The 24,291-nt window shown below is 44.9% G+C and overlaps 1 protein-coding gene and 1 long non-coding RNA gene across 8 annotated transcripts in view; one reads left to right on the top strand and one right to left on the bottom strand.

The window, feature by feature from the left end:
- tet3 (tet methylcytosine dioxygenase 3) overlaps positions 1 to 24,291 on the bottom strand; it is a 329,399-nt gene that overhangs the window by 142,861 nt on the left and 162,247 nt on the right. Inside the window, exon 1 of one of the 7 annotated variants that reach the window (XM_073059973.1) lies at positions 3,731 to 3,852. The exons of the other annotated variants lie outside the window; for them this stretch is intronic. The gene's annotated coding sequence lies outside the window, so the exon portion shown is untranslated. Of the gene's footprint in view, positions 1 to 3,730; positions 3,853 to 24,291 lie in introns of those variants that run through there. 7 annotated transcript variants of the gene reach the window in all.
- On the top strand, positions 1,803 to 24,291 carry LOC140735194 (uncharacterized). The gene is made up of 3 exons (XR_012100721.1): positions 1,803 to 1,850; positions 2,539 to 2,883; positions 24,212 to 24,291. It is a non-coding gene; the product is annotated as an uncharacterized lncRNA (long non-coding RNA).

Below are 24,291 nucleotides of genomic sequence, written 5' to 3'. Positions count from 1 at the left end.
GAGTTAGAAGCCACAGCAATTTAACATCCAGTGGATAATCTTTGATAAATTATTGAATTTCAATGCTATGACTCTACATTTTATTTATTTCCTTTTCCCTTGATGGAATTTGATATCAAACTGGTTTGGAATTTCATAAAATAATAATTAGATGTATCCTATTGATATGCAAGTACTGCAGAAGGAAATTAAGTTTGCCAAATCTACAAATCTCTGTTAAGTTTGCTGGGCAGATAAGTTCTTTGTCTCCCCAAACTACAAAAGTTTACTCAGACAAAAATACAGGAAATACAAACATCGGGTATTTACAGGACAGTCAACAAATTCAAATTAAAATATGATTATTGTGGTTCCCTGGGGGCAGGGGTGACTGTCCCCAGAAATCTCCCACTATACCCATGGTGACCACATGCTCCCTCTCCAAGGACACCCAAATATGGATGTCACCCTGGAAGAGGGGCAGGCAGAGCTCTCAACTGCCCTTTGCCTGGACCTGTGAATGGCCATTTTGGCTAGGCCAGGGAGCAAGCCCCCCCCCCCCCCCGTAGTTCCTCCAGGCAACCCGCACCCCGCACCCCCTCCCATACTGGGTCCCCGTATATCAGGAACATGGGGCTGAGTGCAACCAAAACTCGAGGAGCATCCCTTTCAGATATTCAAATGGGAGATTCAACCTCGCACACTCCATATAAACACGGTCCACTGACTCCTCCCGGCCACAGAATGGACAAGTGGACAGGGGAGCCAGTAAAAACCTGTTGCACTGCACTGTCCCAACACCTTCAACCCCAGGTCCCCAAACCTGAAGCTTAAACTTAAATCTCTAAAAGTCCTTTAACTTGCATTGATATTACAAGGATAGAATTCAGACTTTCTCAGGCCACTACAATACCCTTCAAAGCACTTCCTTCCTTTATTTTTGTATTGGTTGTGATGATGCGTCGAATGTCCCTGAAGATTACATCAAGGGAAAGCTGCCGCCAAAAGGGTCCAAAAAGGATCCTAAATACTATGAATGCTTGAAACATTAGTCCACAACAAAGTTATGAACTTGGCGATTTCATGGCAGGTTCTAAAGTATCCGGGGCATTTAAGGATTATTGTAAGCTAAGGCAGGCATTGACTCAATACAGAAAAGGCAAAGCATTATTAGTGTGATACTCCTGTCAAAAATGATTCAGCGCGTAAACCACTCACCTCTGAGTCAGACGGTTAAGGCTTCTCAGAGATTTGAGCTCAACAGCTCAGGCGCAGATTCCAAAGCAGCTCTGGAGAAATCAGAGCGCCACTCAGGTTAACCCAAGGACCTCATAGGTGGCCTTCCTCTCACAGTAGAACAGGGGAGATCTCTTCACTGTCCCTGCCAATATTAACCCCTCAATAAACTCACCAGAAACAAATGAGCTGATCACTATCAATGTGGTGTTTGTGGGGACCGGCTGTTCACAAGCTGAGTGCTGCCTTTCCTATGCGGTTACGCCTCAAAAGCACCTCCAACCTGGAACGACCTGGCTCCGTGGAAGGTGCTATGCAAATGCAGTTTGGCCTTCGCCACAGCTGGAATACATCCAGATGACCGAAGGCTGCTTAACGGTGGAATAAAAAAAAAATTTCAATTTGACAGAAATTGGTAGAAGCTGGACCCTGTTTTTGAAGGTGCAAATCCGATGGCAAAGTGCCAAGTTTGTTAGTTTGGTTGCACCCCTACTAGCCTGACATACCCCACATTCAACAAGCGAATTTGTCAGGCATCCAGCTGGCCATCTACAATGTATTAAAGACCCTTGTGTACATAATAAGCAGCCTGAAGTTTGAGACACCAGGCGCGGATACAGCATGGCACCTAAACGGTAGGAAACAATTCTAATATTTTAAGTTCACCTGGAAGGCATCTCCAACCCTCATTCTACCAGCTCCTCGGGATGTCACAGAGGCCAGTTGCCAATAGGCCTGAGCTGTGATGCTCCAAAATATTCGGGTCGCCCTTGAAGGTGACCTAAGGCATCCTACCTGAAACTACTCAACCTAAAGTCCAAGTTCAGACCAGCCTTGTTCTCCATAGCGTCGCTAACTGTGGTTCCCTAAACAATCCACAAATAACATCCAGTCGGTGTGCTGTATGTAGATAAGGCAGTGAATGCCTGTTTATCTTGGCTCAGCTTTTTACTCAGAGAAGGGAAATCACCATCTTGGTGGAATAAACTTATTTTTACTCTCTCAGCGACCTGGGAAAAACAGCTGCTTCTCCATAGTAGCCGTGTTTGGCATTCCTTTTAGGACATCTTTCATATATGTGGCGAGTAGTTCCATCATCCTTCCCAAAATGAGTGGCTAAGGGCGGTTGAAATGGAAACACCGCCTAAACTCCAAGCACCAGCTTGTAGGAACAGAAAGGAAGCTATGGTGCAGATAGAAAATCCCTACGATTTATTTCTCGTGGGGACAAAAATCACATCATTTTTGAATGGATTAATGGCATAAAAAGTATCAGTGGAGGCTTTCTCCGACCTAATCTCCATATTGTGTCTCTGTCAACAGCCTTGGGAACAGATGAATGCCGGGGCTTCTGCTTCCCGAACAAAGGACTCAATGCAGCCGTGTTGCGGACGACAGCAGAGGTCCCCGTTGGCTTGTCCCATTTTTGCCTGTATTGCCACCTTCTTTTTCCATCTGACTAAGCACAAGTCTGGCTAGGCTCTCGCTGCCTTCCTCGGCATCCAGCGATTAGCAGGCAACAGAAAGCCACTCCTGTGCCTTTGACAATGGGAGCGCGTCAGGTTTCTGACAACCTCTGCAGCGGCTTCAGGAAGAAGCATCTCCTGCTAGCATCAGTATCCTTGGACAAAACTATTATTGTGCATCCGTGCCCCCGGGCAAATCAGGGTAAGATTCTCGCTTCTCCAATCTTTGATATTAAGTGTGTTGAACAGATGACCATCTCGGTTCCTTTGTCTTGTTAGATTACTGCACAAGGCTGTGCATAAACACATAACTCCCTCGGCTTCATCTCCTGAGGTAAAATGGGCTAAAACTACATTCACTTTGCCTTTTCTTAGCAAACAGCAAACTCTTTGCAGATATTACACAGGGTTAATGGTCAGGGAATTATTTCAATAATTGAGCAAATAAAAATTCTTTCAGCTGTTATGCACTTCTAACAAGCCGGGGTTGCTATAATTGGCAACATACATCAACCTGCAGGCTTGAACATGGCTGTGTCTTATTCCAGAAAAGTTAATAAAATTGCGATGTCTTTTAGCTCTGACAGACTTCAGAGGAGTTAAAAATGCACCAAGGGCATGCATCATTAGTTGCACCCCAGAAGGTCAACAAAACTATCAGATATTTAAAAAACCGTGCTAAGTTGGACCTACAAACGGGTCAGAAGAAGTCCACATTCCTAAGACATTTCCCTTTAAAAGCAACTCTGTATTCCGCAAAGGCTGAGCAGCAGAAAATGTTTCAGGCGACATTCAGAGAAAAAGAGACTTCAAACTCCACATTAAACAGTGCACGAGCATTTAAAGGGCTGCTTCGGGAGGCTAAACACGGCAAATTAAAGCTGTGACAGACAGAAGCAAACAGCACTCAACATGGCAAGTATTTAAATCTTCTGTGGTTTCAGTGAAAGCAACCCTGGAACAGGTTTTAGCACTAATTTTCCATTTCCGGCACAGAGAGAGGCTGTACGAGCACTATCCTAATAAAAGGCAAGTAACAGCATACTTACATATTACAAGTCCACAAAAAAAGGATTACAAAATGAAGGATTGAAAGGAAGCTGAACCATGTAGAGTTCCTGGGTAAACGTGATACCACAACTGAGAGTATAAAGCAGGAAGCAGTGATATGGTTACTTATTCAGCCTACATACACTTCCCCCCACCCCCATCCTAACAGCTGTAGGGGCCATTATCCCTGTCACACAACGCACGTACATAGTCCAAACAAAAACTGCTTCTCGGAGCGATCAAACCTGCGTGTGATAGAAATAAAAGAGGGGGGGGAGAATAAAAATCCATGTTTTGTTAACTCCGTGTGGCTGGCCAAACAGAATTGTTTTTAACCGGCGCTATCGCCTTTTGAAAGCGGGGAGTGTTTTTTTTCTCTCTCTCTCCCCCTCTCCTCGCTCTGCAATTTGCATCTTGAAGCACTTGTGTTTGCTTTGATTGAGGATTACTAAAACCCTCGGTAAAAAAAAAGGCGTGTTTAAAAGGCCTGTGAATACGAAATAGAGGCTCTACCCCCTTTGGAAAGAAAACTGGTTCCTCCCTGTGGGAACCAGTAGGTGTGTTGCTATGACTGTGCCTAGCTGATATCGTTCCGTAGTCACTGACGTGACGAGATGGACAAAAATCCCATTTGAAAAAAAAGGAGCTTGTCAGTGGTCCCTGTGATGTAATCTCTGAATGCTTAACAGCTGATGCCAAAGGAATCTACCCAAGATGCCTCACATTAATGTACTGTCTCGCTGCCAATCACAAGCCTTGGCATGCTTGACAACCACATGGGTTTTCGCCTCTTGCTTTCTATGATGAAAAATTCTGGCTTTTCAGTAAAGAGGTCCGCCGCGTGCATTTCCCAAATTGTCGTTAGGTTTTTTAGTTCCTGGCTGTCCTAAAAAAGCGACGAGTGAGAACTGACCCAATTGTCGCACTGTAGTTCGGTCCAAAAGCACATCTGCCACGTTAACTCTTTCCAGCCAGAAGTGAGTGCCAGTGAGTGCTTGCAAAGCATCGATCGCTGGGGGAGCACTGACTGCTTGCTACGTGGTAATACTGGGGTCCATCCAGCATGCAGTGGGCGGAAGAGCCATTTTCAAAGAGAATATAGCTTTGTGACACCTCCCTGCATCACTAAGTCGTTGAGAAGTGAGAAAAGAACTCAGCAAATAGCTTCTTTCCAGCAACCCCAAGTTCTCCCCATAACTCCCACTGAGACAAACCTTTGGCAATCTTTACGGATTCCCCGGGAGGCGAAAGAAATTAATCCTGCTCCCATCAACCCTTACCAAATTTTTAATGCATCATAGAAAGCATTCTGTCTGGAAGCATAAGAGCTTCTTGGTTCGGCAACTGCTCTGCACAAGGCCTCAAGGGACTGCCGAGAGTTGTGGACACACCTCAGCACATCACAGGAGCCAGCCTCCCCTCTATGGTTTCTCGCTGCCTCAGTGTAGCGGACAGCATAATCAAAGACCCCACCCACCTGGGGCATTCCTTCTTCTCCCCTCTTCCATCAGGCAGAAGATACAAAAGCCTGAAAGCACATACCACCAGGCTCAAGGACAGTTTCTACCCCACTGTTACCAATCTCTTGAATGGACCTCTTGCATGGTCCCGACCACACAATCTACCTGTGGTATGATCTATGATCTATCTATGATCCTGCACTGTATCGTTTACCTGCACTGCACTTCCTCTGTAGCTTTTACGCTTTATTCTGCATTGTCACTTATAGGAGCCCTGTGTAATGGTTTGATCTGTATGAAAGGTACACGATATGCTTTTCACTGTTGGACGTGACAATAATGAACCAATACCAATGCTCTATACATCGTGCTACAGCTTCAAGTGTTAGCAGCACTCAGGAGTTTGGTCATTTTTTATTGTGCGGCCTCTAAATTCATTCTCGCCCCACTGTGGAAGCACCTTCAACACACGGGCTGCGTTGCCCGCTTAACCAAAGGCAGTCCGTGTGGGACAATGGGTGCTGGGGCTTGCCATCAACAAGTAAAGGTGAGGACAGGGGAAACATACCTATCCTTGTTCACCCGGGGAGAAAAGCAGGTGGGAGTAGAGGTGTGGGAAATAGAGGCAGAGATCCTTAATGAACACCTCCAACTGATTCCATGACCAGATGAGCAAATATGAAACCACTGCAGAAGTATTCATACTTGGGACAGAATTTAATGCGATACATTTATTGGGCCACACTCCTGTATAACACCATAAAAGACAGCTGCAGTTTCAAGATTAAGAGATCTTAGAGTCATAGAGCACTACAGCACAGAAACAGGCCCTTCAGCCCACCTAGTCCATGCTGAACTGTTATTCTGACTAGTCTCGTTAACCTACACCTGGACCATGGCCTTCCTTACCCCTCCGATCCACGTACTTATCCAAAGTTCTCTTAAATGCTGCAATCGAACCTGCATCCAACACTTTCCCTGGCAGCTTGTTCCATACTCGCACCATCCTCTGAGTGAAGAAGTTCCCCCTCAGGTTCCCCTTAAATATTTCAGCTTTCACCCTTAAACCACGACCTCTAACTCTGGTCTCACCCAAACTCAATGGAGAAAAGCCTTCTTGCATTTATCTTACCTGTACTTTTCATAATTTTGTGTCCCTCAATCAAAATCTCAACTCTTTCTCCAACACTCCGGAGAACGGTCTTAACCTAGTCAACCTCAGGTCCCTGGTTCCCAGCAACATCCTTGTAAGTGTTCTCTGTAAACGTTGAATCTCAGTGATATCCTTCCTGCAGGCAGGTGACCAGGCCCGAGACCCTCCACCAGGACCCTCCAGATGGGACAAAAAGCCAGAATGCAAGGGTGGGTGGAGAGGTAGAAGTGCAGGCTAGCAGGTAATAGCTGAGACCAGTTGAGAGGGAAAGTAGGTGGGTGGGGGGAGGAGGGGTAATGAAGTGAGAAGCTGGAAAAATTAAAGGGTTAAAGAAGAAGTGATCTGATAGGAGAGGAGCATAGACTGTGGGAGAAAAGGAAAGAGGAGGGGCACCACAGGGAAATGATAAGCAGGTGAGGAGAAGCAGTAAGAGGAGAGCCAGACGGGGAATGGGAAACAGAGAGAAAGGGGAAGAGGGCGAAGTTACCAGAAATTATTGAAATCAATGTTCATACTGTCAGGTTGCAGGCTACCCAGACAGAATATGAGGTCTTGCTTAAAAGGTGAGGCTAAACCTGTTATCCTGAAAAAAAACATATGAACTCTGTACTGTCAATATTTTGCTTTTGAAGGTGTGTACCAGTTTTTCCATGTTATCCAGTCTGTTATGCAAAACAAAAATGTTGCAATTTGCGTTATCTTTCCACTTGCTAAACCACATATATGAGAAAGAAAACAGCCTCCTCAAAATGCTTCTGTGAAATTTCTGTGGCCAGTGCAGGTACGCTTGCGTTCCATGAGGCAATGTTGAAAGTTACAGATAAGTATGTAATCTATGACATTCGGTATGCCTGGCAAATCTCCTTTCCAAAGCAAAGACTGGAACTTACACCCTCAGGAAAAATATTAACAGCGACAACCAGCACTGGCTTACCTGTGAATTATTCAGATGTTTTAACTCCCTGTAATCATGTTGACCAATTTGTTCTATTTGGATAGTCTAGCCTCTGCCCCATAGTCTAACAATACAATACGCACACTGCTGTTAACTGCCCCCAGTAGCCCAACTGGTTTCACCCTGTCAGGGGTATTTCCTTGGTTCTACCCATCTGGCCCTCCATCGCCAACCCCCAACTCCATCCCACAAATGCCAACCTTCTCAGAGTCAGGGTGCGACGTTTGTTATGACAGTAGCACAATGCAGGACACTATTGTTTTCTAATGAGCGGCACAGAAAGTGGGCGAGTGAAAGTTTCTCAAAGGGAATATCCCATCCTAACTGGTTTTCTCGTTCCCAATTCTGACAAGAGGTCCTGGACCCAAAATGCCTGCTGCCTACTCCCCTTTCCACAGGTGCTGCCTGACCTACTCATCCAGCAACCCTTTGCCCTTCGCCCCATTTGGGTGTTTTATTTATTTATTGGGATACAGTGTGGAATAGCCCCTCCGGCCCTTTGAGCCACGCCACCCAGCAATCCCCCAATTTAACCCTAGTCTAATCACAGGGCAATTTACAACGGACAAATAACCAACCAATTGGTAGGTCCTTGCACTGTGGGAGGAAGCTGGAGCGCCCGGAGGAAACCCACGGGGTCTCGGGGAAAACAGACAAGCTCCTTACAGGCAGCGGCGGGAATTGAACCTGGGTCGCCTGCACTGTAAAGCGTTCCGCCAACCGGGCCACCCTAGAGTGGGAATTCACCAATGGCAGAGCTCTGACTGGGAAAACGATCACATCTTTCAAATTGATTTTCAGAGGGACATTATCCCTCTTTACTTTCTGCTGACCTCTGTAGCTGGCTCTGAACACCACCTACTGAGAAAGCACTTGTACAAAGTGTTGTCAGCCCAAATGCTTGTACAGCTACTGTTTGAGGCTTGCCCACGCGACCTGACCTGTAACATTAACTCTGTTTCTCTCTCCACAGATGCTGATTGGCTAGCTGAGTTTTGCCAACAGTTTCCTGTTTTTATTTCAGTATTGCTACATCTGCAGTTAGTTGGTTTTCAACTACATGGCTGTAGCCTCATTATTGTCATCCAGATCTGTCGCAATTTGACGGTCATAGTCTCAAAGTCAAAGAAAGTTTATAAATAAAGTTTGTTTCTGTCACCATGTATTGTTACTATCCCTCTCCGCTGTTTTTTACGAGGCTGAATTGCTAGCTTAACGCTGAACCCAGCACAGATGGAAAGTGTGCAAAGGAACTGGCCGGATTCGAACCCAGGACCACTCATCTCAAACCCTGGTGCTGATGCCACTACACCACCAACCGGCTAACCATATATAGATAGAGTTTAATTTGCTTGCAGGGATTTACAGGAAAATAGAGAAATGCAATTGGAATTTATGTAACAAGCTATGCATAAGCAAAATGATAAACAACTAATGTACAGGGGAAGACAAATTGTAAATAAATAGATAGTGGGGCGGTGTGGTAACGCAATACGATTACAGCCCGGGGCGTCAGAGTTCAAGACGTCAATTCTGGTGCTGTCTGTAAGGAGTTCATACATTCTCCCCATGATGGCATGGGCTTTCCCAGGTGTTCCAGTTTCACCCCACAGTCCAAACACGTACCAGTTGCTAGGTTAATAGTTCATTGGGAATTGTCCTGTGATTAGACTAAGGTTAAAACAGGGGATTGCTGGGCAGCATGGTTCACTGGGCTGAAAGGGTTCTGCGCCGTGTCTCTAAATAAATACAGTAGATTACAGTTAATTGGCCATCAATTAATCAAGGCAGCCACTTATTTAGGATAATTTTTAAGGAACATAGCCAGGAATCCATCCATGTATTTGGCACACTAAGTTGCTTAATTGGGACAGGAGACTGCTGCTGAACAGATTCTAACTAGCCTCAGTCGTGTGTACTTGTGTGGCTGTCAGACATTACTCTGTGCTTAGAATAAAAAAGTTTTTAAATAGCATCAGCTGCACGTGCTCGTGTTCAAAAAGCAGTGATAGTTGTCGTTGACAGTTGGTGAGAAGCACGCGGAAGACAATTCAGAACTGTTTTGCTCACCGCAGTTTCAAGCATTCAGGCTTGGAGTTGTGAGAAACAGCCAGGAGTGAAAATGAAATGATTTCACTACTTCAACAAGTTAGGACCTATGAAGAATTGGAAGTTTTCGACAATCATCCTGAACCTTACAAGGACAATGAAGATTTGGAGGATGCAATCATCAAAAGCATTGTATGAAGGAAGTCTATTATCTGCACCAGGAGTCTACACTGATTTTGTTAATTTACAGTACATCCAAAAAAAAACAGCAGCACACACTGAATAAACTCCTCTGTTGATAACTATTAGGGAACTAATACACTGTTTTATAATACTGTGGTAGTATTGATTATGTTCCAATTTGTTCTCTATTTCATTTAAATACATAATTTCTTCCTCGGTTAAATGTTAGTTTGTCTTTTTTAAACCTTTTTAACTATTTCCATGAAACTTCGGCTAATAGGGGCAACTGCTAATTGGGCCAAAATGTACTGGTTCCGAGGTGTCCCAATTAACCAGAATCCATTGTAAATAAATAGTAAAAAGATAGATAGATAGTATTGAGAATATTCATGGTAGAGTCCTTAAAAGTGAGTCTGTAGGTTGTGGAATCAGTTCAGTTTTGAGATGAGTGAAGTGACACTGGTTTAGGAAACTGATTGCTGAAGGGTAATAACTAGTCCTGAACCCAGAGGTATGGAACCTAATGCTTCTCTACCTCTTGCAATAGGTCGAGCACATCCTCAGTACATTATTATCAGAATAATGCTAAACTGCACTACATATTTACTCTACACCATGCACTCTCTGGGAGGCATCAACTGATCATCAACTATGTGACCAACAGTTGCTTAGCCTCCCAACAGTCGAAACCAAGGCAGACAAGGGTGCAGTACTCCCTTGGGCACAGCCTGGGGGAACGGGCTTCTTCTTTGGAACTGCATCAATGTCGCTGCTTTCATGCAAATGGCAAGGAAGAGTTTCAAAGTGGACAGAGGTGTTTTTCAACATCTACTTGAGTCCGCGATTCACTTCTGAATGTATAATTCAGCTTAGTCTAATGTTACCAGCCTTTAGATAGATAGATAGATAGATAGATAGATAGATAGATAGATAGATAGATAGATAGATAGATACTTTATTCATCCCCATGGGGAAATTCAACTTTTTTCCAATGTCCCATACACTTGTTGTAGCAAAACTAATTACATACAATACTTAACTCAGTAAAAAATATGATATGCATCTAAATCACTATCTCAAAAAGCATTAATAATAGCTTTTAAAAAGTTCTTAAGTCCTGGCGGTTGAATTGTAAAGCCTAATGGCATTGGGGAGTATTGACCTCTTCATCCTGTCTGAGGAGCATTGCATCGATAGTAACCTGTCGCTGAAACTGCTTCTCTGTCTCTGGATGGTGCTATGTAGAGGATGTTCAGAGTTATCCATAATTGACAGTAGCCTACTCAGCGATCTACCTCAAGGATCTGCTGCACAATGAGGAAAAGCAAAACCAGCCTCACTGCTGGTAAGTGAACAGCCAGAATGCTGATACTCGTGATAACTCTGATGAACATCAGAAACTATGCATGTGGTTGGACACTCACTCCCTTAGATGGAATGATTGTAATGTAACTGTTGAGTTGAGTAATTACACTCAGTGGCTACTTTATCGAGTTACCCTGTACCTCCTGTGATGGCTGCATCACCGTCTGGGGTGGGGGCTACTGCACAAGATCAAAATAAGCTGCAGAAAGTTAGTCAACTCCATCAGGGACACTAGCCTCTCCAGCATCCAGGTCATCTTCCAGGAGTGATGCTTAAAAACGTGCTGACCATCATTAAGGGCCCCCATCACCAAGGACACCCGTTCTCATTGCTTCCATCAGGGAGGAGGTACAGAAGCCTGAAGGCACACACTCAGCGATTCAGGAATAGCTTCTTCCCCTCCATCATCAGATTTCTGAATGGACAATGAACCAACCCATGAACACCATCTCACTAGTTTTACTTTTGTTCTTGCTTTCTGCACTATTTAATATATCTATCTATATGTGTGTGTGTGTGTGTGTGTGTGTGTGTGTGTGTGTGTGTGTGTGTGTGTGTGTGTGTGTGTGTATGTGTGTATAGACACACACACGTACTTCTTACTGTAATTTACAGTTTTTATTATGTATTGTAATGTACCACTGCAGCGTAACAAATTTCACGACATATGCCAATGATATTAAACCTGATTCTTTCTGATTCCTGTTCGTGGTTTCTGCTGTTGTAGCCCACCCGTTTCAAGGTTTGACGTGCTGCGCATTCAGAGATACTCTTCTGCACACTACTGCTGTAACATGTGGTTATTTGAGTTACTGTCTTCTTCCTGTCAACTTGAACCAGTCTGACCATTCTCCTCTGACCTCTCAGATTGATGAGGTGGTTTCGCCCACAGAACTGCCGCTCACTCGATGCCTTCTGTTTTGAGTTGAGAACTGCGCTCATACAATGTCTTTTGTTTTGAGTTCAGTAACTATGATCCAGTCAGCACACACAATTGACTTTCAATAGCATCACTTATTCTAAGCGTCACGACTGGTATAGCAGAAAGAGGGGATACAGCAACAAAAATCAAGTGCCAAAGACCACAAACCTAGAACCAGAATTAGGCCTTTCGGCCCACTGAGCCTCCTCCTACATTCCATCATGGCTGATTTATTATCTGCTTCAACCCCATTCTCCTTCCTTTCCCCCTGTAACCTTTGATGACCTTACTAATCAAGAACTTATCAACCTCCGCTTTAAATATACCGCAAGGCTTGGCCGCCACAGCTGTCCGTGGCAATGAAATTCACAGATTCACCATCCCTCTGGCTAAATAAACTTCTCCTCGTCTCTGTTCTAAACGGATCTCCCCCTCTTCTGAGGCTGTGCTGCCCTCTAGTCCTAGACTCTCCCACTATGGGAAGTATCCTCTCCAAGTCCACTCTATCAAGGCCTTTCGATATTTTTAAAAGTGGGGATCTCACAGCAACCTTATTTTACTAAACTCCACCAAACACTCCTCATACTTTAACACTTTCATTCCTGGGATTATTTTTGTCTGCCCTCTTGACTTCCACCAATGCCAGCAGATTCTTTGTTAGATAAGGGGCCCAAAAAACCTGCTCACCATGTTCCAAGTGAGGTCTGATGTTGCGTTTCCAAGCCTCAGCATCTGGAAGGTGGAAATGTCCCATCAGGGTGGGGTAGGTCAGTCTGGGAAGTAGGCAGCTCCACCAGACCTCCCTCATCTTCATCCAATTTTAGGAGTGACTGTGCACAACCTCCTACACTGAACATAAGAATTTATTTATTTGGAGATACAGCTCAGAACAGGCCCTTCCAGTCCAACAAGCTGCACCACCCAGCAGCCCATGATTCCGTCCTGGCCTCTGAAAACTGCCAAGTGTGCCAACAGAAATATTTTAATGCAGGTTGTTCTGCCTATCAAACCCTCTCGTGTTTTTTTGTGAAATCCCACTTCCCCATTTTCTCCCTGGTGCCTTTGCCAAGTATCACAAAGTAGTACTACAAAGTTCCAATGGACCCTTTAATCCTCTCCATAATCATTAAACTTGTCCTCACATTTGATTCACAGGAGATAATTTGTCATTAGTCTAACATAATCCCTGAATAATTCTGTCATCCCCACCCCAGAGTGACTCACAGACAGCCCCCATCGCCCTGGGTTAAAGAAAACAAAGGAATACGGCACTATTGGAGGTTGCTTCCTTTGGATAAGATGTTAACCAACGCCTGCCTCAGTAAACCAGCCACCCACCCACCTCGGGCATATTCTCTCCTCCCCGCTTCCACTACGCAGAAGATACAAAAGTCTGAAAGAACATACAGCCAGGCTCAAGGACAGCTTCCACCCCACCCATTATCCGATTCTTGTAGGATAAAAAGTACTCTCGACCTCACGATCTACCTCATTATGATCTTCCACGTTGCCGTTCGCCGGCACTGCACTTTCTCCGTAGCTGTCACACTTTAATCTGCATTATTACTGTTTCAGCTCACTCTACCTTGATGCACCGTGCAACAATCTGATCTGTGTGCTGGCTGAGCCTATCTCCGTGCATGTGACAAAAACAATTCCAACTCCATGTTCCATCTGCCCTCTCAGGAAGGGATGAATAAACTATTTGACAAAGAGAGAGATTTTCCCAGCATCCTCACCAACACATTTCCCTCAACATCATTAACACCACTATTTGTTGACTATCTTATATAACAACCCTATAGGAGATGGAACTCCCAATACTAAAATAAGGATTAACTTCAAAGCTGCAAGATCCAACTGGGCACCATATAAACAGAAATACACTCAATGGCTACTCTACCAGGTACGCCTGTACACCAGCCTGTTAGATAGATAGATAGATAGATAGATAGATACTTTATTCATCCCCATGGGGAAATTCAACTTTTTTCCAATGTCCCATACACTTGTTGTAGCAAAACTAATTACATACAATACTTAACTCAGTAAAAAATATGATATGCATCTAAATCACTATCTCAAAAAGCATTAATAACAGCTTTTAAAAAGTTCTTAAGTCCTGGCGGTAGAATTGTAAAGCCTAATGGCATTGGGGAGTATTGACCTCTTCATCCTGTCTGAGGAGCATTGCATCGATAGTAATCTGTCGCTGAAACTGCTTCTCTGTCTCTGGATGGTGCTATATAGAGGATGTTCAGAGTTATCCATAATTGACCGTAGCCTACTCAGCGCCCTTCGCTCAGCTACCAATGTTAAACTCTCCAGTACTTTGCCCACGACAGAGCCCGCCTTCCTTACCAGCTTATTAAGACGTGAGGCGTCCCTCTTCTTAATGCTTCCTCCCCAACATGCCACCACAAAGAAGAGGGCGCTCTCCACAACTGACCTATAGAACATCTTCAGCATCTCACTACAGACATTGAATGACGCCAACCTTCTAAGGAAGTACAGTCGACTCTGTGCCTTCCTGCACAAGGCATCTGTGTTGGCAGTCCAGTCTAGCTTCTCGTCTAACTGTACTCCCAGATACTTGTAGGTCTTAACCTACAATGCAAGTATCTAATCAGCCAGTCATTTGGCAGCAACACAGTGCATATCAGCAAGCAGACGTGATCAAAATGTTCAGCGGTTGTTCAGACCAAACATCAGAATGGGGAAGAAATGTGATCTCAGTGATATTGACCGTGAAATTATTGTTGGTGCCAGACGGGGAGGTTTGAGTATCCCAGAAGCTGCTGATCTCCTGGGATTTTCACACACAACAGTCTCTACAGTTTACAGAGACTGATGTGAAAAACAAAGTAAAACATCCAGTGAGTGGTAGTTCCGTGGGCAAAAATGTATTGTTAATGAGAGAGGTCAGAGGTGAAAGGCCAGACTGGTTCAAGCTGACGGGAAGGTGACAGTAACCTAAACAACTTAATAAAGTACCTAATAAAGTTGCCAGTGAGTCAACCTCTTCCATCTTCACTCCAGCAAAAAGATATCCATTACCAACCGTTCAATTTTCATAACCAATTTCCCTCATCCCGTGCAAATCTACAATTTACCACAAGTTGTTTAATCATTTTTACATGGACCCTCAGTGGAAAAAATGCAAGAAGTTTATGAATGGACTGTAACTGAGATGTCTGCACAATCTCCTTGAGGGATATTCTTCAGAATCAGGATCAACTTTAATACCACCGGTACGTAAAACAGTAGTGCACAAAAAATGTAGTGAGATGGTGTTCATGGATTAAATGTCCGTTCAGAAGCCTGAAGGCAGAGGGGAAAAAGCTGTTCCTGAATCGACGACTGTGTGTTTTCAGGGTCCTGATGGTCGTAATGAGAAGAGGACATGTCCTGGGAAGGGGGTCCTTAATGATGGACGCCTCCTTTTTAAGGCATCGTTCCTTGAAGATGCCCTGGATACTTCGGAGGCTAGTGGCCATGATGGAGCTGACTTGAGTTCACAACTTTCTGCAGCTTTGTTCAATCCTGTGCAGTAGTCCCCCCCCACCCACACACACACACACACACACACACTACCCCCATACCACACTGTTTAATATCAAAACTTTCTCACTGAACCTCTTTTGACATCATGCACAAGGCTGCACAAGTCTTTTCTTTACTGCAACAACTTTGAGAAGACGGTTCCATGATATTTTCCTTCGGTTAGAATGTCTGCAGATGATAAGATTTCATCACAGCCAACAAGTTATTGATAGTAACCATACAGTTGGTTTTAATCCGCTGATTCACTGCCAGAAGTTTTCCTTTAACTGCTGTATTCGGCCTTTACTTCCATTCACTGTTTGAAATGATGTGATTCCTAGTCTGACCGTTTATGTGCTGCCCCAGGTGGGTCATTTTTATTTAGTTTATTTGTGTTTAGACCAGGGATTTCTACCCTGGGGTCCATGAACCCCTTGTTTAATGGTATTGGTCCATGGCATAAAAAATGCTAGGAACCCATGATTTAGAGATACAGCACCTTGGCCCGTTGAGCCTGCGCAGCCAAATTACACCATTTGACCAACTAACCGTCCAACCTGTAAGACTGTGGGTGGAAACCAGAGCACCCGGAGGAGACTGACACAGTCACGGGGAGAACGTACAAACTCTTTACAGTCAGTGGCCAGTAGCGGAACTGAAGCAGGGTCACTGGAGCTGTAACAATGCAGGCTAACCACGCCACCCACTTTGTAGCATTGCTGCCTCTGTTCTGAGAAGAATCGAGTGTGAATCCTCTAGCATGAAGAAAGACGGCAATGCAATCAGACACCAAGTGCTAGCGTTTCTAATCCCCTCCTCAAATTCATCTGCCCTTCCACTGTTACAGAGATAGCACAAAGGAAACAGGCACTTTCACCCATCCAGTCCATGCTAACCCTTTGCGTTAATCCTACATTGATCCTTTTCCTTCTTCCTGTCTCTACCCCACCATATTAAGACCAGGAACAATTTACAGTGGCCAGTTAACTGGCAAATTGGTTTATATTGAAAGTTTTGCATGCCATTCAAAGATTCAAAGTATGCATGCAGTATACAACCCTGCAATTTGATTTCCCCACAGACAGCCACAAAACAAAGAAACAACATGGAACCCACTCAAGGAAAAACCTCAACCACAACCCCCCCCATACGCAAAAAAAAATGCATGAACGGAAACAGAAAAAAACAAGTGAGAAACACAGAATATTAAAAACACAAGATCGAAAGAGCCCAGACACATTCAGTTTAGTTCAGTGTTCGGTATCGGCAGGCTGCCCCAATCAAAACTGCCCAAAATAGCAACAAAAAAAAGGAGCTATTTTCACAGAGATAATTTCATCACCGCGTGGATTTCCTCCAGGTGCTCTGCTTTCTGCCCACAGTCCGAAGACGTACGGACTGGCCAGTTGATTGGTCATTGTAAACTGTCCCGTGATGAAGCGAGGATTGAATCAGGGGGTTGCTGGGTGGTGCGGTTCGAAGGGCCGGAAGGGCCTTTTCTGCACTGTATCTCTTTTAAAATAAATTTTTTTAAAAAATCAATCCTTCAGCCTTCCCAATCACTGCGACCTCCACTGGCCTACTTGACTGAACTGGATCATCTAGCCACACGACTCAGTCACCCACCATTCTGAGCCTTTAGCCTACAATGTGGAGCACACTAATTAGCAACTGTTCAGTCGACAAACTTCACCCCAACTCTCCAATCACAAGTACCTGAATGAGGAGTCTTGGAGTCATACAGAAACAGGCCCTATGGCCCATCAGATGTGTGCTAACCATCAATATCCACTTGCACTCACCTTCCTCAAGTCCTAGGGTGGCCTGTGGGAGGTGTAAGACAAGCCTTCCCTCTGCTAACCTGCAGGTCACCCTTGGGTCACCCTTTAGCACCTGCTTAGACCCCTCTCCCCACTTCCCCGATCAGGGTCACATGAAGCAATATGAGAAGCTGGTGCAGGCAGACAATCTCTGCAGAGTACTGATAATGGCTGGGTTCACCCGTCTTGTAAAGACACAACCCGGAAGGAGGCAATGGCAAACCACTTCTGTAGAAAAATTTGCCCAGAGCAGTCATGGTCATAGACCTCGTCATACAACACGGCACAGAACGAACAAACAAACTCAAATCGTGCAGTTTTGTTCTCAACACAACCTCCTGATCCCATCACTCACCAAAACTAGTTTACAGTGTGATTAGTCAGCCATGGTAGCATAATGCCTTTCAACACCAGTGTTCAGGGTTCAATTCCACCGCCATCCTTAAGAAAGTTGTACAACCTCCCCGTGACCGTGTGAGATCCCTCCGGTTTTCTCCTGCCTTCCAAAGACATATGGATCAGTAAAGGTTAGTAAGTTGTAATCATTCTATAATGGTGTCGGAACAAGGAGACAGTTGCGGGCTGCCCTCAGTCCGTATTCTGACTGTGTTGGTCACGGATGCAAATGACACATCTCACTGTGTATCTTGCTGTTTTTATGTACATGTGACAAATGAAGCCAAGGACACCACTTTAACTGGGACAGCGTGGGGGATCTGGTGCAGGCAAACACAGAGCAAGCACAAGAATTTTCAGAAGCATGGTTGCCTTCTGATAACTCTACAAATGAGCACATCGAAACCGGCACCCTCTACGAACCCCTAAGAGCCAAAAACAAGAGCGAATAGAATTCAGTGGCCAACTTAGGGGGTAGCCAATCAGGACTGAGGCAAGCGAGCAGGGGCCAAAATAAATGCGAGCATCAACGACTGCAAAGCAATCGCTAGGCTTGGCGAAACTCGCGACACCAAATAAAACTTTACCTTAATCTTTACCAACCCGAACGTCTTTGGGAGGAAACTGGAAACCCAGAGGAATCCCACACCATCATCGGAGGAAAGCACGGTGGGGACGTCAGAGGTAAGTTTGTTTCTCACAGAGAGTGCTGGGGCGGTGCTTTTGCTGGATACATTAAGGACACTCAAGAAGCTCTAAGATAGGTACATGGATGATAGAAAAATGGAGGGGTCTTTGAGAGGGAAGGATTAGATTGATCTTGGAGTAGGTTAACAGGTCGGCACAACGTTGTAGGGCGAAGGGCCCGGACTGTGCTCTACTGTAACATGTTCAATCACAAAGGCAGCACGGAAAGTCCGAATTGAACCTGGATCTCTGGTGCTGTGAGGCAGAAACTCAACTGGCTGTGCCACTATGTTGCCCACAAGTAATATTGAAGTTGCCATAGTAACTTCTGTTATCACAGTAACAGATAGTTTCCCTATTGTTTCAAAAACCAATAGTTAACAGATTGCAAGTCTTGCAATGTGAAGGTCACTTCTTTCTTAAAGGAACATTGAACAATCATATTTGAAGTTCCAAATCAAAAATGTAAGAGATTCAGCAGATGCTGGGTCTCGGCCCAAAACGGTGACTCTTTATTCCCCTCCATAGATGCTGCATGACCAGTTGTGCTCCTCCTGCACTTTGTGTGTGTTGCTCTGGATTTCCAGAATCTATAGTATCTCCTGTATTGCCCATCTGATTAGTCCTGCATCAAACACCACCGGGATCTTTTTCACTCAGGAACACAGCAGGAGATGTTACTAATAAATCCTATTGGCGTCACACACACAAACACACAAAATGCCGGAGGAACTCAGCAGGTCAGGTAGTGTCTACGGGGAAGAATAAGCACAAGAAGTTCTGCAAATGCTGGAAATCCAAAGTAACACACACAAAATGCTGGAGGGAGCATCCATGGAAAGAAATTACTGATGAATGGTCTCGGCCCAAAAACTTCAGCTCTTTATTCATCTGCATAGATTACACCTGACCTGCTAAGTTCCTCCAATGTTTTGTGTGCTACTCTGGAAATTCAGCTCCTCTTGTGCTTATACACTGACGTCAAGTTTTCAAAATCGTCACAAACTGAACCTTATATTCACTTCCCTTGCATACACCAGCTAATGTTGTTTAATTATTTATGTACTAAAAGCCTGCTTTCATCTCCTGTAACAAAGTATCTCGAAAATGTATCGTGTTGTTTGTTTTATTGCTTATAGATAACAGAGATGAAAGGCGTATCCAGCAGGTACAAAGCTGTCTGCCGGTTCTGCAAAGCAGAGAGACCTCATTTTACCCCTGCACACTCATCTAAGGCCATAAGACTTAGGAACAGAATTAGGCCATTCAGCCCATCGAGTGTGGAGGGCAAGTGCTATCACAAGAGGCAGGATAAACTTGAGTTGTTTCCTCCGGAGCATCGGATACTGAGAGATCAGAAAGAGGTTTACAAGATCATGAGAGGCGTCGATAGGCAGGGAGTAACTGTTTCCCGGGGTTGAAATGTCTGATATCAGAGGGCATGCACTGAAGGTGAGAGGGGGTAGGTTCAAAGGGGATGTGAGGGGTAAGTTTTTTATTCAGAGTGTGGTGCACTGTCTTGTACAGTGGTAGAGGCAAATACATTAGACTTTTACGAGATGTTTGGATAGGCACATGGTTGTGAGGAGGATGGAGGGATATAGACATAGTGTAGGTAAGAGGATGTTTTTGATTTGCTTTTTAGCTGGTTCAGCACAACATTGTGGGCTGAATGGCCTGTTCCTGTGCTGTACTCTTCCATGCTCTACACGTCTGCTCCATGGTACTGGCAAACCCAGATCATCTACATTGGTTCTGAGCCAAGATGCCTCTTCTCCAAAGAAAGCAGCACGCTGTAGTCCTGATCTTACTGGAGGTAATTTCTTTACTTGCTGGCGTTTGGAGGAATGAGGGACAATCTCACTGAAACCTACCAAATATTGAAAAGCTGAGATAGAGTGGACATGGAGATGTTGTTTCCTACAGTCAGGGAGTCTAGGACCAGCGGGCGCATCCTCAGATTACAGGGATGTCCCTTTAGAACAGAGATGAGGAGGAATCAATTTGTTTATTAATTGATTGATTAATTAATTGATTGGTTAATTGATTGATTGAGATACAACACAGAATAGGGCCATCTGGCTCGTCGAGCCAAGTCACCCAGCAATCCCCTCATACAACCCTAGCCTAATCACCGGACAATTTACAATGATCAATTATCCTACCAACCAGTACGCCTTTGGACTGTGGAAGGAAACTGGAACACCCAGAGGAAACCCTCGCAGTCACAGGGAGAATGTATAAACTCCTCACAGGTAGCCAGGGAGTGATGAATCCGTGGAATTCATTGCTACAGAAGGCTGTGGAGGCCAAGTCACTGGGTATATTCGAAGCGGAGGGTAATAGGTCCTTGATTAATAGGCCGACAAAGGTTACACGGGGAAAAGCAGGAGGGGGCTGAGAGGGATAATAAATCAGCCATGAAGGAATGGTGCAACAGACTCTATGGAGAGAACGGGCTAATTCTTCTCCTGAGTCTTATGGTCTTAAGATTATTCCCCTTGAACAGAGGCTGAGGACTTGGTCCAACTGAACTAACTTGCTGTCAATCTTGACTGATCCTTTAGAGGGGAAAAATATATTGGATGATGTCTCACGTCTCCAGCTGGCTGAGTTCATGCTGGATGAGACACCAGGCCACCCACTCACACTTGGTTATTGTACGCAAAAAATAGCTTGCTGGAATTGAAAGAGGGAGTAATGAGAGGTGTGGGCAGAGGGGTGGGTGTCAATGACAGAATGCACCATCGGAGCAGATCATCGGCAGTTTATGAGGCATTGCGCCCGCAAGCCCAAGTGGCAATACTTCAAAGGTCAAAGTAACTTATTATGTCACCATGTCCTACTCAGAGATTCATTTTCTTGCAAGCATTCACAGTAGATACGAAGAAATACAATAGAGTCAATGAAAAACTACACAAAGACAAAGATACACAACCAAAATGCAAAAGAAGACAAACTGTGCAAATACAAAAATAATAATAAGAAGAAATAAATAATATTGAGAACATGAGTTGTAGAGTCCTTGAAAGGGAGTCCATAGGCCATGGAATCAGTTCATTGCTGAGCCAAGTCCAGTTATCCACGCTGGTTCAGGAGCCTGGTAGTGTCCTTCACCTCGTCAAAGACACGAGGAGCGGAGGGAATAGGTTCTCCACGTCACAGCACTGCTTTAACTCAACAGGAAAGGTAGCAGGTCCCTGGAAGGAGGTGCAAGCGAATGGGCCTCGCCGGAGATTGGCAGTTGGAGGGGGGTGGGGTGGTGGAGGGGATCTCTGCGTCGGAGGTTTTTGGCTGCAGACAGACTCAGTCCGAGTGGTGCAGTCAACGGTAACCAAGACAGAAGAGTCTATCACCAGATTAGATAGAGTGATCAGGTGGCTGGGTAGAGATACGTCTTTGCCAAAGGAGACATAAAGCATTCCTTCCCTCTGCTAGCCTGCGGTTCAGCCGTGGCACAGTGTAGCACCTACTTTGCACCTCCCCCAACCAATCAGGGTCATGGGAAGCCATGGGAGCAGGTGCTGGATGGTCGTATGAGCAGCTGGTGCACATCACAAGTCCTGGTTTTACGACCACTGACACCAGGCAGACAATCTCTGAAGAGTATTGATAATGGCTGGGGTCACCAGACTTGTAAAGACACTGCCCAGAAGAAGGCAATGGCAAACCACTTCTGTAGAAACATTTGCCAAGAACTATCATGGTCATGGAAAGACCGTGATCACCCACGTCATATGACACAGCATGTAATGATGATGTCATATGACTTGGCATGAAGATGAGGAGATAGAGTGGACATGGACAGGACACTTCCAACATTGGGAGAGCCTTGAACCAGAGGGCACAGCCTCAGAATACAAGGACATCCCTTTAGAACAGAGAAGGGAAGGAATTTCTTTAGCTGAAGTGTGGCAAATCTGTGGAATTCATTGCCACAGACAGCTGTGGAGTCCAGGCCATTGTGTATATTTAAAGCAGAGTTTGATAGATTATTGATTAGTCAGGGCATCAAAGGTTATGGGGAGAAGGCAGAAAAATGGGGTTAAATAAATAAGCCATGATAGAAGTACAGAAGGGCTGAACTACTGAGCTGCCTAATTCTGCTCCTATGTCCGATGGGCATAGATAGGATTAAACATGGGTCACCTGCTTTCCAAAACCAGCTGAGAGCTTTGTGCTTACTAGATGCTCTTTTAACTCTTGTAAAACAATACCCATAGGTCAAAAGGCCTATCCCTGTGCTGTAATGTTCTATGGTTCTATTTATTTGGCTAAAATTTCTGCTGCAATCAACTCCTGCACCTCTCTTCCGGCATCGTTCCACACCAGAGAACGCTGTGTACTTGTTACGATTACCTTTGAGGCAAAACACCCAGCGCTGGGCAGAACTTCCTGCAGAAACCTGGAATCTGGGCGGAGCTATGCCCTGGCTGTGTCCTCACATAACCGCAGCAGAAATGCAAAGCAAAGTCATCGTCACTCCTTCCATATCAGCTGGCTGTATCTACATAATCAGAGCCTGGCAGAGGAGCGGTAAACACTGAGAAAAGTAAACTGTCTTCCTTTACACAGTGACCTGGCTTTTAGCTGCAGTGTCCTGCATTGGAACTTGTTTTTTAAGCTGGTTCCGATTTCAAATTATAAGATTCAGCATTCAAGATTGTTTACTGTCATTCTTCAGTACAAAAGTGTAAAGAACACAATGATTGTTAACCCAGATCTAGGAGTACAAAATGAAACATCCTTTTGCAGCAGGTTCCCAATTAAGGCCCCATCAGGTTCCCATCAAAGGAGAGGGAGAGAGATCGAGATAGAGAGAGATAGGTTTATCCAAACCATTTTGAATTGATTCTACCTTTGTGAATAATTCTGAAGTCACAATTATGGCGCCCAGCTGATTACACTCTGCATCGTGGGCTGAGGGGAACGTGTTTAACAATGAAACTGTAAAGAGGGAGGAGGATGTAACAAACCTTCAAGAGGATGCAGCTCATCGGAGTGAGTGGGTAAGAACAGCAACGGTTCAAGTTTGGAGATGCAAGGTTGTTTATTATTCTTCAGTCTTCAACTCCACTCTGTGACGTGGTCAATTGTGGTCTTTCCGAGACCTCGATTGTTCTTGGCAAATTTTTCTGCTGAAGAGCTTTGCCATTGCCTTCTTCTGGGCAGTGTCTTTACAAGATGGCTGACTCTATACTCTTCATAGATTGTCTGCCTGGTGTCAGTGGTCGCATAACCAGGACTTGTGATATGAACCAGCTGTTCATACGACCATCCACCACCTGCTCCCAAGGCCTCACGTGACCCTGATCGGGGGCTAATCAGGTGCTACACCTTGCCCGAGGGTGATCTGCAGGCTAGTGGAGGGAAAGAGCACCTTACACCTCCTTTGGTAGAGACGTGTCCCCACCCCGCCAGTCTTATTCTTCAATACACAGTGTGGTAAAGGAGAACAAAACGAGTGTTTCTCCAGATCCATTTCAGCACTAAGAAACCCAATAAGCATAAAGAACACAATAAACATCAATTTAAAAGCAGTCCTATAAAAGAGAATACACTGAGTGTGGCTGTGTATACATAAGATTAGCTTATGTACATAACCTGAATGTATGCACATAAAGTGATGCTAGGTGCAGGATTATCGATACTTAAGGTCACTCTGACAGGGAATGGTAAAGCAGGGGCTCCTAACCTTTTTTTATGCCATGGACGCCGACCATTAAATGAGGGGTTGAGAACCCCTGTACAGTCAGAAAGTGACTCTTGTCAAGATAAACTCTTCCAGGTAGCAGCCGGGCATGTGAAAGCACAGCAGGATACCTATCACCTTCTAGCTACCCTCCTTCCCCTCCCAACAACTTTTTATTTGGGTGTCTCCCCCTCCCTTTCCAGTCCTGAAGAAGGAACGTGGCTCGAAGCGTTACCTGTTTATCCTTCTCCATAGATGCTGCCTGACCTGCTGAGTTCCTCCGGCACTTTGCGGGTGCTGCATTGGGTTTCCAGCACCTGCGGACTTCTGTGCGT

This window comes from Hemitrygon akajei, chromosome 1 (assembly GCF_048418815.1).
Source record: "Hemitrygon akajei chromosome 1, sHemAka1.3, whole genome shotgun sequence".
In the NCBI taxonomy this organism is placed as follows: Eukaryota; Metazoa; Chordata; class Chondrichthyes; order Myliobatiformes; family Dasyatidae; genus Hemitrygon; species Hemitrygon akajei.
Note: the sequence above shows the minus strand (reverse complement) of the source record. Positions and strands in the feature narration are given on the sequence as shown.